This window comes from Etheostoma spectabile, chromosome 20 (assembly GCF_008692095.1).
Source record: "Etheostoma spectabile isolate EspeVRDwgs_2016 chromosome 20, UIUC_Espe_1.0, whole genome shotgun sequence".
Lineage (NCBI taxonomy): Eukaryota > Metazoa > Chordata > Actinopteri > Perciformes > Percidae > Etheostoma > Etheostoma spectabile.
Window position 1 is genome coordinate 6,536,828 of NC_045752.1, and position 13,591 is coordinate 6,550,418.

A 13,591-nucleotide genomic window follows, 5' to 3' on the forward strand; every position below is an offset into this window, starting at 1 on the left:
GTGACAACTGCCTACCAACACTGTTGATTAATAGACACATCAATAGCTCTCAACATACAGCCCTTCAACCTTCTGCCTGGCTGCTTGACATCCTGCTCATTCACTGCTTTGCCATCCTAGCAGAACACACAGTTCCACACACGCACACGCAAACACACAGAGAGCTGGTTGGCGGAGCTTGGCAGAGCTTCAACAGCCTGAGCCTTGGCATTAGCTGCCTGCTGCGGCTGAATGGAGACCTCAGTGGCTCTCTGATGAGGAAGAAACAGAACAGAGAGAGAGAGAACGAGAGGAGGACGAGAGCAGAGGATGAGGAGAAACGAGAGAGAAGAAGGAGAGAGAGAGAGAGAGGAGGAGAGAGAGAGAGAGGAGGAGGAGGAGAGAGAGAGAGAGGAGTAGCAGGGGAAACTTTAGATGGGGCAAATATGCAGAAATGTATGTAATAATGCGAAGTAAGCAAAGAGAGATAGAGAGGGAGGAAAAGATACAAGCGGGAGGGAGAGAGTGAGAAGAAGGGAGTGACTCCACAGAATGCAGAGCAGGTAACTGCCAGAGTGGATTACTGCAGCAGGAATGCAGCACTGGCTGCAGGATGGAGGGGGGGGGGGAGCAGGATGTAACATAATGAAGTTATATATCAGATGTGAGATACTGAATCTAGAGCTGTGACAATTCCAAATTTTGCTGTACAATTAAATTGTATCAGAACTCATTGCGATTAACAATAAAATTGTCTCTTTCAGTCAATTTTTTTTTTTTTTAAGAAATGAAAGGATCCAGGATACATCTTTTGGTTATATTACTGTTATGTGACCCAGATAATGTAATAAGACAAATACACAAGTAAACCACGCCTGTTTATTATCATAAAACATTTATTCTAACTGTATCCACCTTGTCATTTTTGTTGCTATGGGTCAAATGCCTACAACTACCCATTGAAATAAAAAATTTAGTCTGACCAATAATCACTTATATAACTATAATTTGGCACAAACAAAATCAACAATTACCAGTCATAGCTAATTAGCAATTAATTGTGGTTAAACAAAGAAACCATGATTATGTAAAATAAAAGCTAAACTGCTTATTACATTTCACATCAAGCATACACATTTGCTCACATGCTCACATTTTAACACATAACTGCCATTTAAATGTCAGCATGGATTCTGATATGAATAAAAATCCCTTGAAATGACCTGCAGTGGACACGAAGTGAGACAGTTTTGTTTGTTTTCAACAAGAATTAAGCATGAAGAACAACAGCCAACATGGCTGAAAAGACAACAGGAAGAGTTCAACGGAAAAAAAGATACCATAAAATGTCACCTATATTTAAAACATAATTGAGGCTCTTGCAATTATTTTGGGAAAAACGCCTATTTGCTTTCTTGCCAACAGTTAGGTAAGAAGATAGATACAACTCTCATGAAGCTACGGCCTGGAGACAGTTGGCTCAGTAGAGGGAAACCGCCAACCTGGCGCTGCCCAAATCTTCCTTTGACCTTTGGACAAAGCCAGGCTAACGGTTTTTCCATGTTCCAGGTCTTAATGCTAAGCTACGCGGTCTCCTGGCTCAAGCTCCATCGATAGTGTACAGACATAAGTGGTCTCCATCTTTTCATCTAACTCTTGGAAATAAAGTGAATAAGTCTGTTTCCAAAAATGACATACCATTTCTTTTGTGATTTTGAAGTGCATTGTGAACCGTTAATGACATCTCCTTTTAAAAGAATCGAGCTCAGGATGTGTGACTAATTGTATGATATCCCAAGTACAAGTGTGATGTCCCTTTGGTAGCAGAACACTGACATGAGAAGCTCCTTTTCCTGTTTTACTTTTTTTTTGTTATTTTCAGACTATTTAGGATGAATTCAGCTCAAACAGGATGTGAACTAGCATCCGGAATAATAAGCACATGTAAATGCAGCTCAGTGAAGAAGATGCACAGAACACGCCTTGGCCACATATTATCTTTACACTGTTGTGTGAGCAGAAAGCTGAGCAGACATGGTAAGAGAGTGACACATAGACTGTCTCTGCTTACTAACCTGGCACACACACACACACACACACACACACACACCAACCACACACAAAACACACAACACACAACACAACCACAAACAAACACACACACAACACACCACACACCCACACCACACCACAACACAAACCACACACACACACACACACACACACACACACACACACACACACACGCTGCTTTCTCTAAGCAGTGTCAACGTCTATGCATTTGAACGCATTGAGCCATATGTTATAGAATATCAACAGTATGGTATATACGTTTGTTTGCCACGCTAATGTGACTTCAGGCTACAGGGAAGGAAATGCGGCGCCGGCGTTTGTGCCCAACAGGAAACAGACTCACAAAGAGCAGAGGAGGGGCGGAAGAGGCAAGGAGCAGGAGGAGAAGGTGAGCAAATCATGATATATAGCCAATTTTGTTATTAATATCAGCCTATTAATAAACAATAACAATAACAATGAATTTGAAGTGTACTCATGTGGACAAAAATCTGAAGTGCTTGTACTCAGTACTGGTGAGTACTGGCCCATTTCAGGCAATGCCTAGAATAAACTAAACTCAACTAAATAAACATTATCTATGTATTATACTAAAAGGTATCTCTAGGTTTTAGAAAACCATCTTTTTCTTTTTCATTTTGTCTCCTCCTACATTTTACACAGCAATATATGTGGCTACAATAAAAAAGACTGCAGGAGAGCGATACATTTTAAGAAATAATCAATAATTTGGGAAAATTGACTTTTTGTATTTCTTTCTGTAAGTAAAATGAAAAGAGCTAAACCACTTTCATGTCTGTGCATTGGAGCAAGGAAGCCCTTAGCTTTTCTTAGCATTATCCCTCTGCTGCTAGAAGCATGGGGAAACAGCTGGCCTGGCTATCTGTAAAGTAAAGAAATACTCCTAAAAACAACAGTTTGAGGTTAGGGTTAGTTACGTGCTGTAACTATTCCTTGGCGAACAAAATGCAGACTTTCCGGAGTCAAAGCTGTCAGACAAGCAGTGCTATAACTTGAATAGCTCTGTAGAGAAGTAGTATGGAGATAGAAAAAACTGTAAACTGTTTTTATATTCACTTTCTCTGTACGAATTAAACAAATAAGAGAAAATGTGTGAGCTTTATAGGTGATGGTAGGCATAAACCAGACTTGCTGTTTCCCCTTGTTTCAGATTCTTTATGCTAAGCTAATCAACCCCCCCACCCCCAGTCCTCACTCTTGAAGAGAAAAATTAAAGACCAACCATATTTCTTAAAATAAATAAAATAAATAATAATAAAACTACTCCTTTGACAGACATACATTACAATTGTGTTGAGTGAAGCACATAGATTGCATGAGGTTCAAACCCTGCATTAGGGTAATATTTAAATCATCCAAAGCAAAAATCTATTATAATTGGATTGAACACCTTTTATTTGACATTTAAAATTGTATTAAAATTTGACGACTTTCACGGACATTCGGTGACCCAAAGACACCTCGAATATGTGCAGAAACAGGAAAGAGCAGAAATGAATTAACATGAACATGAACATGAAAAACAACATGAATGCATAACTTACATTTTAGATCCTTTTGGCGGTCAGACGTTATGCTCCTCTTCGCAATGTCTTCATCCTGTGGTGTAAAACACACAAGCAGGGTATACAGTTAGTAAATGCACACACACACAACACACAATCTTTCACCATTGTTATGTTTGGCAGTTGGCAAGGCCCTGAGTCTGTGGCCGGACTGACAATGCAGTCACTGTGGGGGAGATTGTTCACAGTCAAGCTATCGGGCTAAAGAATGAGCTAACTGCTCAGATATGGGACACATTCGGAAGGCTTTGCAATAGACTCATGCATGAGCAGACAAGTAGTGTTTGGCCACGACAACAGAAGGCCCTATTCAGTTCTTAGAGGAGGGACACAAACACACGCACCATTATCATAATCATCATCATCCTAGAAGCTCTCATCTGCTTCAAAACGTGTGCATGGTTAAACACGCACACGCATCCGCACATCCACGCACGCACACGCACACACACACCGAGCGAAAACAACCCAGACTTGGAGCATTCCACTACAGTAGCATTCCATATGTTTGGTTAAGCACAGAGAATCCAGATTTAAGACTGAAGTCTGGACTGAATTTAAAGGATGAGAGAGGGAAGCGGAGGGAGGGGGAGAAAGGGGGAAGAGGAGGGGGAGGCTGAAGGAGAAAGGGAACATTCCTGTGAACTGTAAGCAGCAACAGGCCACTCTGTTACAGAAACATGAACAACATACATGAAGAACAGACTATTAAGTCCAGGAAAGCTTGAACATCTACAGTTTCACCGAGGAAACTCAATCTGCTAAGGAATTCTGTGTAAGATGTTTAAATTCTCCAGAACAAGCAATCATGCAATCATGTAATCATTAAGTTGAAAATGTTTCTGACGCCTGAACATTAAGACTTTTATAACACGGAAGAAGGAAAAAATATTACTTTTCAGTTTAACATTTTTTTGGCCCCTTTGGTCTGCCATAAAGGTCACGTCTTCATATGAATGTTTTTTTTCAACCAACAGCCCAAAACCCAAACAGCTTCAATTAACCACCACAAAAGACGAGGATTAATCTGCAAATTCACTCATCAACTCACGTTTAGGCAGCTGGAACATGACTTTAAAGAGTAACTAATTATCGAAACTGTTCAGAAAGAGGGTTCTCTTTTGACTTAGGCTAAACTAACTGAGAAAGCAGAGGCAAGGGATGTGCTCTAAGACACTTTGATCATATAAGTAGCTACTGATGGACAGAAACAACCCGTCTTTTAGTTGCTCCTGCCACTCAAGTCCTATTTGTGTCATCCTTTCTGCACATCTTTTCTTTACAAGAAGGAGATAGTCCTGCTGCTCTGGACTTAGCTTTGTCATGTGAAATTCATGAGGACAGCGGCCCAACAGTGGCACAGGTTTGCTGAATCATCTGATGTTCTCACGCTACACAACAATGCTTCTCGGCTGCACTCAACAAGTTGTGTTATTGTGCAGAGTGCAACGCCAGCTTTTTGGTGAACTGTGTGATTAATAAAACACTACTTTTAATGAAAATATGTGATGTTACAAATGAGATTGGACACATTCTTAGCAATCCAGAAGACACCAAATACCCTGGTGACCAGAGACCACATGTTTGAATGTGTTGTTGGGCTGCATGTGTGGAGAGGGGGGGGGGTCGGAGCTATTCATTCAGAGAGTTGACCAACCCGTAACCAAGAAAAACAGCTGTCTCCTTCTCATCCCTTGCTCCCACTCGCTTCCCCCCATGCACATCGCATCTCAGAATGGGGAGGATTCCCTCATTACTCAGCAGAATAAACTGAAAAAGTGTGACATATGAACAGAACTTAATCAACAGAATTTAGGAACTTATACAGTACTTGAAATAAGTATGACTGATGAGTATATTTTCTAAGTGCGCACAATATCACACATAAAATAATCCAGCTCATATCATCACATTTTTAATAATTTTATAAACCATAATACCAACATACTGCCCAACCCTAATATCTTTATTTTCTAATGTGGTAGCCCTAACCCTTATCCGGTTGTTGTTTTTAATGCAGAATTTAAACTTTTTTATAAAATGATTTCTGTCAGAAATGAGTGCATCCTTTTTCTCAAAATAAAACACAACAACCTTTAATAATTTTTTGATAGTCTCTGAAGAGCTTAATCTTGGTTCTGGACCATATTCAATCCAGTGTTTTCATATATATTCAAAAAGAGATATTCTGTGACACTGTGTCACTTATTGCCTGTCCTGATAACATTATCATGCTCTGCACTGTACCAAAAGAAACCACTGTCCCTGTACAATCTGTGTCCCTCTGAGATATGATTATCTGTCAAAACCCCACTGTACCAATGTCATCAAGATACATTTTTGTATCTATATCAATCTAGTTGTATTTATGAACTTCTAGTCCTGGCCCACAATAAATGTCCAATAAGCGACTATTACAAAGCAACACAATATTTCTTACCCAACTACAAACTTAACAATGTGTTAAATGAGCACAGATAACCCTCTCCTCCCCTTTCATTATATTTAAATATTTATGTTGTGTTAAGTTTATCTTTGAGTGCGGCTTTATCCCACCTATAATGCACACACACACACACACACACACACACACACACACACACACACACACACACACACACACAACACACACACACACACACACACACACACACACACAACACACACACACACACACACACACACACACACACACACACACACACACACACACACACACACACACACACACACACACACACACACACACACACACACACACACACACACACACACACACACACACACACACACACACACACACACACACACACACAAAATTCTGTATGTGTAGTCGGGTATAATGGAAATGTTTCACAGCCAAACAGTGCATGTGAGTGTCAAAGAAAAGGACAGAGGAACCGCGAGTAAAAAAAGGGGGAAATAAGGGAGAATGAAAGAAGGGGAAGAGAGATCATGTTCAATTTCCTCCCTAGAGAACATTCAAGGCCTGAAACTCCATCCAAGCAGGCCTCGTTGCATGGGAGCCCATTTCCTGTGTGTGATTAGCGAGGGTGTGTGTGTGTGTGTGTGTGTGTGTGTGTGTGTGTGTGTGTGTGTGTGTGTAGCGTACACACGCGCATACTGGGGGTTGCAGTTCAGAGAGGTCTGGGGTTGTTTTGTCTGCTCGGGGAGGAAAGGAATGCCCAAATCAAACACAGTGAACAGGATGCCTAGAGACAGAGAGGGACAAGGGAAAACGACAGAGTGGCAGAAAGAGTAAGCAGATACACAGTGAGGAGAAACAAGGGGAGAGACAGGAAGCAGTCAGCAATCTAGAAAGTAGCAGACAGAAGAAGCTAACAAACAAAAGAAAGGTGGGAGCACAAGAGAAAAACTAACTCCTGCTGACTCTGCTAGCCTGGGCTAGCTAGCCAACTGGCCTGTCAAGTTTTCAGTTGTATACATCAGAGCAAACACTGAGGAAAAGGTGGAGGAGATGAGCTCGAACTAGCCAGACCATCTCTGCGGCCATGGCATGACAAGTCGCTCATCAGAATAGGGACGTCAACTCACCAGCCTTCTGCTGACTCTGCTAGTCTGGCTGGTCAACGTTTTCAAATATAAAATTTAGGGTAGACACAGAAGTAAAAGGTGAAGATGGCCATCAGCTACGACCTATGGCTACGATCCCGACTACGTAGACAAGCAAGACCATCTCTGCGTCCATCGCCATCAAAGGGGGCATATAGGCAAGCATGGAAGAATTGAACACCGACATATGAATATTCGAATACTTGGCTGGGCCTCCTGCTAGCCTGCGAGCTTGGTGGCCTTGCAAAGGATTGAGGTTTTTATCCGCTGCCAGTGAAGACTGCAAACAGCATTTCTACTGCTGCTATTTGCATTCTAGCTGAGCAGCAAGGTTTTGTAAGAATTGGTCTACATGCTGATGAGCTGTCAAATAGAAAACCATCAACTTCACAGTAAACCTGCGGAACCTGTCCTAATATCTAATGACTTGCAGCCCTGCCTGTTCCACAAATAACAGCTGAGGCTTTTGCACACTACAGCTGACTACATAGGTAGATTAGTGTTGACTATTTTTCAGTTATACAACAACAGTAGTATGACATCTAGCAATGTCACAGGTCACCCTAAACAATATAGAAACCTCCTGGTATGTAAACTACGCAAAATGTCAGGAGTCTTTAAAAAGGTCAACTCCACACAAATAAACAAGACTTAGAAAAGGACTACCAGTCTGCTGAAAAAAATCCAGCTAATTTTTAGCCTTTTGAAGATGTAGTGTCTTACTCAAGGTCACTCAGCAAAAATCAGCACTTGTTGGCACAATAGTTCTGAGGATGATATATCAAAGGATGATAAAGTTGTTCATACACATCAGGGTTGTCAATTGTTAAAATTGACAAATTACTGAATTGAAATTACTGTTGGCATGTGGACCAATTTTTTATATTTGACTTAATAAAATAATAAAACCGACAGAGCTATTTATTCTCTGTGTACAAGCAAAACAGGTTGAGCATTGTACTCAAGCAGAGACATTCCCAAAATGCAGTCACTCTGACATGGATAGATAAAGGTAAGGTAAATGCAACTGCCTTACAGCTACACTAGCTTGTCACTTACATGGCAAAGTGGGCTGTGTTCAAGTTAATTCATATATTTGTAGTTTAGCAGAAGTTTTTTTTTTTTTTTTAAATACACACATTGAAGACACTAAGGTCATGTGTTTCCAAACACTTCCTTCTGTTGTGTGTGCGCGAGCTGGACCCTGCCCATGCAGGAGTGAGCCCTTCCTTGACTGGCAGAGCAGAATTGATAGGCTGCTATTGTTTCCTTTTAAGGTCAATTGTGTCTCAGATGCTTGGCATGGCTGAGAGTGTAAGATGCAGCTAGCTGGCTGGCTGGGAGGAGAGAAGAAACACTAATTTAACAGCATTCTTCTGTGCAGTCCACACCTAGAGAGAGATGAAGTGACACAGGCAGAGAAAAAGATGGAAATAGAGAGAGCATTTAAGACAAGTAGGAAAGAGATAGGCAGCTGGAGGTTGCAAAGCAAAAGATTTGAAGACGTTTAGACAGAGAAGAAAATCACTAGCGGGTGAAAACAAGAAGGTAAAAACTACAGCGAGTTTGTCCAAGTGGGTGGGCGAGAATTGCTCTTTGCCACGGGCACTGAGCTCTGCTGTACCCTTGTTTGCCCAGGCGGTCAAAACATGCCACCACATGTGGTAGGCCTGTTTGTCAAGGCCACAAGAGGAGTGTAAACACATACACATATATACAAGCATACATGTCAACCCACGTAGAGACCTAAACTTCTCACAGAAGGGCATACCATGCTGTGTAAATCATTCCATGGTCTCAAGATCACATTTGATTCCAAATTAGTCTGAGAAGCACACCATACCCTCTTACTGTACATTACGCTGAATAAAAGGCACCAGCTAAATGTCTATAAGGCAATGTTTAAATATTCTGCTGACGAGGGAAGGAGAGAGGAGGGGGGCACGGATGGCCAGACCGGCTTAGCTTCACAAATAAACCCAGACCCGGGAGAAAGAGAGGGAGCCGGTTGAAGGCTGGATCATAAAATATGCCCGGTATTCCATAATGTTCCATAGTGCACAAATGAGCCACTCAGGGACTTGGGATTCCTGTAAGGCTCCACACACACACATATGTACTCACACAAATAAAAAAAACTCAACTGTTGCCAGACATTCAATGCTATACCAGTTAAAAGTTTGACGTTTGATAATAAAAAGGTAAATTCAACTAGATAACAAAATAATTACTGTCTTTAAGAATACAGTTAATACAAACTACATTTGGGTAATTTGTGTCTTTTGTTATACAAAAGACAAATGTTGGCTGACTAGAGAGAGGAAAAGAAAATATGAAGGGACCACCATGTGTGTTATCACTGAGTGGTCCAATGTGTTTTGGTTACTACAGAGATGTCCCTGTGATTCAGGCTATTTTAAACTCAGACAAACAAACTGAAACAAATAGTGAGTTAATTAATAAATCAAGCAACGATTTCTCAGAATTTACTGCTTTCCTTGGTTTTATGCTGTAATGATTTGAAGGATTTGGGGGTTTGAACAAAACAAGAAATCTCACCCTGGACCTTTAAAACACGAGATGAACATTGCGCAGTTTCTTGCGTTTTATAAACCAAACAAATAATCAATTCTTTGAGAAAATGAGATGAGATGAGCTCATTTGAAGACATTCTCATGGGCTCTGAGAATTAGAGGACATTGTTTCACTATTTTGGGACATTTCTTTAACTTATAAAAAATAATCAAAAAGACTATCAACAAATGAATCAATTCAAATAATAATTAAATGGGGGAACTTGTAGCCTTTGTTGCATGTCATACTTCCATTGATTCCTGTCTGACTATTACACAAAGGTGAAAACTAGAAAACAAAAATAAACTGCCTCTACCACTACTACAAAAATGTTGGACATGAAAGGGTTTCAAGCATGTCTCTTCAAGTAAAAATTGCACTTTAGCCTTAGTCTATTTTTATGGCCTCGCCATGGCTCACATTGTGCTGCTTCACTTCCCCTGGTCGGGACAGCTAGCATGAGAAGGAGAAAACCAGCCAACCCAGCCCTCAACTGCCCTTTACAAAAGGCAGCCGTGTAGAGATCTCCTCCAAAATAAAAACCAAAGAGGAGAGGGGGGTACAGAGGAGAGGAAAGAGAGGCTGAAAATAGCCTAGCAGTCGGGGTGCATGCATCAGCACCACAATGATAAAGCTCCTAAAACCTTGCTAATGCATGGATGGATGGATGGAGGAACCAAGGGAGGGACGTCTGTTGGAAAGGAGAAGAACAGCTTACCATTTTAAAAAAGGGGACTATGTGAGAACAAGGGACAAACAAAAGTTAAAAAGGAGCTTAGTTAAATAAAAAGTCATACATGACGAAAGTTGGGACAAGTTGTTGAAAGTTTATAGATTCACCAATCTACTATAGAACTGTCTACAAAGTAAATAAGTATAGGAACAGAAAAATAAAGCCGGGTAGAAACACAGCACAGCAGACAAAATAGCCGGGGACGAAAGAAACAGAAGAGGGGGAAGTGAGCAATTGTCAGGTTGCCATGGCATCTGAACATTCCTCTCACTCTGAGAACATGTATATTTTTTGATCACAAGAAAAATAATCTGCGAGTGGAATTTTATTTTGAGAGCCGCCCTGGAGATCCAAGGATTATAACAGGTCAGACATGACTATGTGAGAGTGATGTGAGCGTATATAGCCCTAATATAGTTGAGGTGGAGGAACAGGAGCAAAGACTTGTGTATCATAAGACAAATCATTTGCAAAGGAAGAGCATGTGAGGATCCAAACACAGACTGTTGGAGTCATATATACATCAAATGAACAAACATTCACACCCACACACACTGTACAACAAAGTGAATTTATGAAGGACACTATTGAGGAAGTTGACACAGGTATCACGAGTTCAAGGTCCATCTTTCTTTTCACTTCTCAGTCTGTTGATTTCTTCCGTTAAAGTGAATAAAAAAAGCACGTCTACAGCTCACCAATTTATATCTTGTTTGTTTAAAAAGGTACAAAGTGTCAACACGTTTTTTACAGAGAAGTTATGTGTCAAAATATATCTTTTAGTTGAGTCCAGTAGCTTCCTCTCTCCGCTGGTTGCCTGCGTTAGTCTTCAAAAGACTATTATGTATGCATATTTCTTAAATTTGATGTTATATTCATTCAGACGGTCAACACCATTTTGTGAGACTCACTAAGAGTACAATTAGGTGACAAATTAAGAAGGGAAAACTAACATAAAAGGGCCCTATCTTGCACCCGGAGCAACGTAACGCAAAGCCCAACGCAAGTGTCTTCACTAGTTTAACACCGACGCAGTTGTCAATTTCCCGTCCAGTGGCCACGTTGTTTGAATAGCAAATACACCTGCATCCATATATGAGCCCATGGGCGTGCTGCTCTTACAGGGAGGCGTGTTCTAAAGTCAATAACGCAGCCATTCATTGTTATTTTAAACTGCGCATTAGTCAAATGCGCCTAGGCTTGTGCACAGTGCGTGCACACTCAGCTTGTTTCACACACAGCACACAAACATGCAAAAGCAATGCGCCAAGATACAAACGCGCCTGGCTTTTAAAGGGAGTGGGAGATGACACTCTGATTGGTTTATTGCATGTTATACCCAAAACACACCTATGATTAAGTACAACCCTTTAACAATGTTCCCGCCGTTTCACGCCGGGCGCTTAGATAGTTAAAATAGGGCCCAACGTGTCTTTGGCCACGAAAAGCAGCCACGCCAACAATAATGATCCTTGGCACAGATTCTAAAAGTCAATGCAGCTCTAAATTTGGTGTTTTGATGGTGATGGTGAAGAGTTATGTCTAAAATACTGATCTCCCATAGGTGTTCAACTGGCTTGAGATTTAAATGACACATTGTTTTCATACTCAAACATTTCATTTTGTAAGCAACTGGAGTTGTTCTGCACTCATCTATTCAGATTTTTCTGTGTGACAGGTGTGGTGGTTGCCTAATCATAAGAAATATCAGACGCATCAAAGCAAAGGCAGACAGAAGGTACATTTGATGTCGTCTCTCTGGGCCTAACCCAGAAACAGCAGCAACAGAGTGAGACATAAACACCAAGTAAAAGTATGTGATATTCTTATTTTATTTTATATTTTTTCTGATTATTTTGTTGGCCATTTAGGCCTTTATTATCAACAGGACAGCTTTAGACAAAAGGGGAGAAATGTGGGAAATGACATGCATCAAAGGGCCGCAGGTCGGAACCGAACACGTAGCCGCTGCGCCGAGGACTGAGCCTCTGCATATGGGCACTCGCTCTGTCATTTTGAGTCGAGACGCAGTAGAATGAAGACATTTTTTTCTGCACGTTCCAGAAATAGAAGAATTAAACAGAAGTTTTGGCAGCAGTACACTGTGCTCCAACCCAGACTCGAGACCTCACGGTGAACCCGACCTCTGCTGAGCACTGGACTGGTACCGCCACAGTGAACTCCTGCCAACCGCTGTCACATCAGTCAGTAGCCATCCGTCTGCAAATAACAGGCTAAAACATCATACATTCTAGGGGAGTGAAAGCAGTGAATATAATGCCACAGAAGAGAGGTTGAAAGAGACATATTACTGCTCTCTGTATATAAACACTCATTGAATTGTAGTGAAGGTACCCAAGACATACAAACCCTGCTGCTGGGTGAAGGACTTTGGTTCAACATTTAGCCTTTTATGGATATTATTGAGGTTATAGACCTGGTTTGGGGGTAAGACATCTGTGTCAGTATGTAGGTGGCATGAGGAGGTATTTTCAAGAAGAGGATGTCAACTTTTCTTCCCCTTCCTTGATCATTGTTTGTCTGGCTGCTCAGCCAGATCTCGAGGACGAAGAATGCATCATGAACCAGACTGGAATGGCTCCTGAAATATGCCAAATATGCCCCTAACCCCCTCCTTTCCTGAAGACGTAGGCTTGCTTGCTAGCCCACCCTCCCTTCCTTCCAGCCCCCCAACCCACAGCATTCCTGCACTGTATTCAGCACTAAACACATGCTTACTTATGATCACAGATGACTCTCACACAGAAAATGTTAAGGACATTAATAACACAAGTTTCCACCCAGCTGACCCAGACATGCCTTTTAAGGGTAAGCAGTTCAGATTTCTCTTTTCGTTTTATTCCAAAAATACTCCTGGCCCAGGCGGGAGAAGTGGGAGTGACAGGGTCTCCTAGTTAGTGAAGTGAAAAAAGGAGAGGGTGAGCGAGACAAGATAACAATCGGAAAGAGAGAGGAGAAATATTGGCCCGTTGAGGAGAACACCTAAAAAAATAAAAGCGTGGCTAAGGAATTTACAAGAAATCTTAACTGTAGCTCTCCCCTGTAAAGTAAA

At 41.2% G+C, this 13,591-nt stretch overlaps 1 protein-coding gene across 1 annotated transcript in view; it reads right to left on the minus strand.

Moving 5' to 3' along the window:
• Window positions 1-13,591, minus strand: part of luzp1 (leucine zipper protein 1) — a 44,393-nt gene that overhangs the window by 23,436 nt on the left and 7,366 nt on the right. Inside the window, exon 2 of the mRNA XM_032499994.1 lies at window positions 3,618-3,672. The gene's annotated coding sequence lies outside the window, so the exon portion shown is untranslated. The remainder of the gene's footprint in view (window positions 1-3,617; window positions 3,673-13,591) is intronic.